Source organism: Ruditapes philippinarum, unplaced genomic scaffold, assembly GCF_026571515.1.
Source record: "Ruditapes philippinarum isolate M1 unplaced genomic scaffold, ASM2657151v2 ctg4492_1_1_1_1, whole genome shotgun sequence".
In the NCBI taxonomy this organism is placed as follows: Eukaryota; Metazoa; Mollusca; class Bivalvia; order Venerida; family Veneridae; genus Ruditapes; species Ruditapes philippinarum.
The window spans coordinates 1,657-8,076 of record NW_026856546.1 but is presented as its reverse complement, the minus strand read 5'-3'; positions in this window follow the sequence as shown (position 1 = coordinate 8,076).

Sequence of the window (6,420 nt, the reverse complement as noted above, 5' to 3'; positions counted from 1 at the left end):
ATATAAAACTATAATATACAAATGTCCTTTGTACATTGATCACCGGCATTCTTTTTTATTTGTTTTTTTTTTAAATTTTGAATATTTAAAATTTAACATAAGCTGTATTATTATCATGTGTAGTATAATACATCCGTATTCATAAACTCTTTGCTCCTATGGGATGAATGTAATTCATACACTTTAAACAGTTTGCTACATTTCATTTACATTTTTTAATATAATACTCAAATACTCCTGTATACTCCTGTATAAAAATGATATGATCTTAAATGTGGCTATATTACTGATTGATTTAAAACAGATCAAGGCTTTGTTCGATCAAGTTTTATCTAATCTAGAAGGAATTGCAGATATCTTAAAAGATTACAAAAATGCCGTTGATATTTCCTTAAGAGATTTGAATATATAATTTTGTACCTTTTGATTGCCGACCAACATTATCGCGTTTATTTGATACCTCTTGACAAAAGAAAAAACTTAATTAATTTTAATAGCTTATCACCAATATAACTAGTCTTTTTTGTTTGTAAAAATGGACACGTTAGATAAGATCTAGTCAATGTATTGCATTATTTTAATTGAGAATTGTAAAAATGGATCTGTAATACGTTGATAAATGAGCCGCGTCACGACAAAACCAACATTGTGGATTTGCGACCAGCATGGATCCAGACCAGCCTGCGCATCCGCGCAGTCTGATCAGGATCCATGCTGTTTGCTATCAGTTTCTCTACTTGTTATAGGGTCTGTAAGCGAACAGCATGGATCCTGATCAGACTGTGCGGATGCGCAGGCTGGTCTGGATCCATGCTGGTCGCAAACTTATTATGTTAGTTTTGTCTCGACGCGGCTCAAATATGTGTTTGTTTGGTTTCTGGATTAAATGATATACTATGCCCATTTGTTTCGCTGTCAATTTGAGTTGAATTAGTAACATATTTTTATTCGCTGTTGCCAACAATTAAACATGAAAAAATGAACTGCCCCAGATAAAACATTGAATGTTATCGATACATTCCGAACGATATTTAAGCCGCGTCATGACAAAACCAACATAATGGGTTTGCGACCAGCATGGATCCAGACCAGTCTGCGCATCCGCGCAGTCTGATCAGTTTCTCTACTTGTAATAGGGTTTGTATAGCGAACAGCATGGATCCTGATCAGACTGCTGATCGCAAACGCATTACGTTGGGTTTGTCATGACGAGGTTCATTTATAGAAATTTTATTATAGAAAATTGAACGACTAAAAACCTCACGACAGACATGCAGAAATAATGCCTCAGACAAGGATGGAACCAGCGACCCCTAGGTTACTGATCCAAAGCTCTCCCTATGGAGGTGAGGTACACGGTGGGGTGTCCAAGGATTTTCATGACCAGTAACCATATAATTGACTCATATTGCTTAATTGCAAGATAAATATTACCCCAACCCTAAGTACTAGGACTTATGACCAAATATAGGACTATCTCATGATACTTTCAATAAATATTTTATCTTGAGTCAAATTTGATTTCATTCTCCCTAGAAAAGTTAAGAAATGCAATGGCACACGCAATTCGATGCTTATCTATAAGGCTATTAAGAATTGAACAAGAACGAGTTACGTATTAACATAGGTGTCATAAGTAAAGACATTTCATTGAAACACAAAACTGGCTCCGGTATGGTCTTAACACTGATTTTAGACTCTCCATTAAACGCAATCCAGATGAAAGTGCGATCATTTTCAACTAAGGAATTACTGACATCTATTTTCTACTATCCATTTTTCCGTAAACAAAACCTCATGTAACTCCAGTCATGATGTTGGGAATCCATTTTCACACATGCAAACCAATCAGAACAGCTCGCTAGTAAAACTTTCTTTCACACTTTTTATATTTAATTTTTATTTTCTAAATATAGATAGAAACAAGTGTACGTAAGCATTTCCAAAAATGCTAGGATTCGTCATTCAGCCGGGTATTCAAAGAATACTTTTTTCATGAAATAGACTCCTTCCTGATAAAAAACCCCTAATGTTTCTTCTTTTTACGGGAATCATAATAGAAAATTATATTGTTTATCCCGTAGGAGCCTCCATACTGGTTTGGAGCTACAAACATGGAAAAAGAATTTTAATTCCATGAGCAGCGACAGATTATGCAAATTTTAGAAACATCAGCGCATGCTTTTAACATTATTTAATAGTCACAGGGTAAACGATGCTCTTTAGAATATGAGGCTTCAAAGAAATTTATCTTATACCGCATATCATACATATCACAATACACAGTTTACGTCCGCGCAGACTGATCAGGATCCATGCTGTTCGCTATCAGGTTCTCTTTGTATAGCGAACAGCATGGATCTTAATCAGACTGCTGGTCGCAAACGCATTACGTTGGTTTTGTCATGACGAGGCATTTATAGAAATTTTATTATAGAAAATTGAACGACTACTAGTCTAAACCCACGATAGACATGCAGAAATAATGCCTCGGACAAAGATGGAGTCGCAGGCTGGTCTGGATCCATGCTGGTCACAAACCCACTATGTTGGTTTTGTGGTGACGCGGCTCAAATGCGTGTATATTGACGATATGTGTAATTGATGGTTGAGAATGGGCGTTTTTTAATCGTTTTATAATTATTCTGATCGTCAGAAATTAATTTTACCCCGTTCGATGTAAAATAAATGTTCTCGTTGCTCAATTTACTCATTCAAATTTATCTAAAGTCACGTGGTAAACTTTCAATCTATATTAACCCAATTCCGAGATTATTATGAATAATGACTTATACTTCTGGATTGTACACTAGCCAATTTTACCGATCTGCTGTTTTCATATTTTTAAACGAATTATCATATTAATCTAAGCTTCGTAAAACGACTTCCATCAATAGACTTATGTGAACCTAAATAAATTATCCGAAACATCTTTTGTTACATTACTGTTTCATGTGTTTGTCCAAAAGTTGACCTTATTTTTTGACAGTGTCCATAAATTTAACAGGACCATGTGCCGGTTAGTCTTAATGAGCAGCCGATGATAAAACTTAACAAAACATTCATTGTTTATAGCCTTGAAACAGTGCATGTTATTGATCATTTAATTCCTTCATTCGACTATCTTTATATCATATATCTTTATAAAAAAAACTACGTGGGCTGCATTTGAAATGTAGCTGAAAATTACAATTTACAAAGAATGACTTGATAAAAGTATTAGCTTGCCTCGTATACCAGTCCAGGAGGGCGCCCATTCTTTTAAAAAAATACCAATACATGTTATATGTAGTGTCCTTCTTAATTACGGATATCTCTCAAATAAATAAACATTATTGTAATTATAATCAAAATGGTGACTGAAAGACCGGTTACTATTTAATTGACCTTTTTGAAACAATTGTTGGGATGTAATTTAATATTTATTGTGAGATGACGGCCTATATTAATGTCAGACTGATCTGAAACAAACAAACACCTGCAGAGACTATCGTTTCATTCATTAGCATTTTTTTTTGATAAATTAAAACCAATTTACTTGATTTGATTTATTAATAAAAGAAAATACCTATATTAATAGCACAAAACACATATCTTTAATTTGATGAACTTACTCAATTACTTATTTTAGGGGTTCTTCGCGTTTCAAATAAAATAAAGATAATAAAAAAAGCAATTAAAAATGTTTCATATTTTACGAACATGCTTGAGCATTGATGTTGGCGTTTGGATATCGTGTTTAAAAAAATTGTTTTGTTTTTTAATCTGTATCAAATATTATCGTAAGAACAATTAATAGTTTAAAAAAAATAGTGGAATATATTTTGCATTTTACATATAAGATAAATTTATCTGATAGCCTTGTCCGTGTCTGGTTAAAAAAACTTTTACATTTGTCTCGTATAGTAAGTTAATAACAATATAATTGTGATAACAATATAATTAAAGGTTATTTGTTCTAATGCATGTGTAAATACATGTATAGGAGCCATGTCAAGTAAGAATCACTGATTAACTGATTTCAATATAGAAATCATGTCAAGTAAAAATCATTGATAAACTAATTCCAATATAGCATGTATGCCAAATAAGAATCACTGATTAACTTTTTTTAGAACGCAATGTCTAGTAAAGAATCATTGATTAACTTATTTAATTATTGAACCGCATTTCTAGTAAAATTCACTGATAAACTGATTCCCAATTAAGAACGCATGTCAAAGTAAGAATCAGTGATTAACTAATTCCAATATAGACCGCACGTCAACTTGAAGTAAGAATCACTGATTAACCGATTCCAATTAAGAACGCACGTCAAGTAAGAATCACTGATTAACCGATTCCAATTAAGAACGCATGTCAAGAAAGAATCACTGATTAACTGAAAACCAATATAGAAACGGCATTCAAGTAAGAATCACTGATTAGCTGATTCCAATATAGAACGCATGTCAAGTAAGAATCACTGATAAACTGATTCTAATATAGAACGCATGTCAAGTAAGAAATCAATGAATTAACTGATTCCAATATAGAACGCAAATGTCAACTTGAAGTAAGAATCACTGATTAACCGATTCCAATTAAACGAACGCACGTCAGTAAGAATCACTGATTAACCGATTCCAATTAAGAACGCATGTCAAGAAAAGAATCACCTGATTAACTGAAACCAATATAGAAACGCATGTCAAGTAAGAATCATTGATTAACTGATTCTAATATAGAACGCATGTTCAAGTAAGAATCAATGATTAACTGATTCCAATATAGAACGTATTCAAGTAAGAATCACTGATTAACGATTCCAATATAGAACGCATTTCAAGTAAGAATCATTGATTAACTGATTCCAATATAGAACGTATTCAAGTAAGAATCACTGATTAACTGATTCCAATATAAGAAACGCATTTCCAGTAAGAATCCACTGATAAACTGATTCCAATACAGAACGCATGTCAAGTAAGAATCACTGATTAACTGATTTCCAATATAAAACGCACGTCAAGTAAGAATCACTAATAACTGATTCCAATATAGAACGGATGTCAAGTAAGGATCACTGATTAACTGAATTCCAATATAGAACGCATGTCAAGTAAGAATCACTGATTCACTGATTGCCAATATAGAACGCATGTCAAGTAAGAATCACTGATTAACTGATTCCAATATAGAACGATGTCAAGTAAGAATCACTGATTAACTGATTCCAATACAGAACGTATGTCAAGTAAGAATCATTGCATGTCAAGTAAGAATCATTGATTAACTGATTCCAATATAGGAAGGATGTCAAGTAAGAATCACTGATTAACTGATTCCAATAACAGAAACGTATGTTCAAGTAAGAATCACTGATTAACTGATTCCAATATAGACCCGCATGTTAAGAAAGAATCACTGATTAACTGATTCCAATATAGAACGCATGTCAAGTAAGAATCACTGATTAATAAATTCCAATATAGACCGCACGTCAAGTAAGAATCACTGATTAACTGATTTCAATAAAGAACGCATGTCAAGAAAGAATCAGTGATTAGCTGATTCCAATATAGAGCGCATGTCAAGTAAGAATCAACTGATTAAACTGATTCCAATATAGAACGCTTGTCAAGTAAGAATAATTGATAACTGATATAGAATTACTGCCAAGAAAGAATCACTGATTAATTGATTCCAAATATAGAGCGCATGTCAAGTAAGAAAATCACCGATTAACTGGATTCCAATATAGAACGCTTGTCAAAGTAAGAATGATTGGTACTTCAGTCAAGCAAAGCACGCATGTCAAAACCACTTGTCCATACAGCAGCAAGGACTTCTATCAATATGGAGACATAAGAACATATTTTGAAACGACGGGGAATGTTATTAAAAGTGGCTTTGGAGTTATTAAAAATTGTTTTGGAGTTATCAAAATAGTTTGAGAAGAACAAAACAAACGACTCTTCCAAAGTTAATATCTTTACTTTTTTTATCCAATTTCAAATTTACAGACAAAATAAACATTTAAAAGCTCCATTGGGTCATTAATCAGCACATTTGTCAGTAAAATATCAAAATATTGATTAATTTCTATATCAACTGCACATGGGCATGTTAAATGTTTTTGGATAAAATTATTTTAATTGAAGTTAAACATAAGCTGTGAAAACGAAATCTTTTGTATCTAAATTTAATGGAACAGCCTGTTAAATAAATAGCCATTTTTCTAAAATAAAAAAATAATAAAATCAAATAAGCTACATATTACAATTAAAAGAATTTCAAGAGTTTCAAGAGTTTCTTTCAAAATACATCCGGAAAATATGTCCATGCGTAAACAGTACGTATAACAAATAAGCATATAATACAGTCAAATGGTCACTATCAATAATTTATAAAGTTTCACAGTATTTCTAAACGTTTACT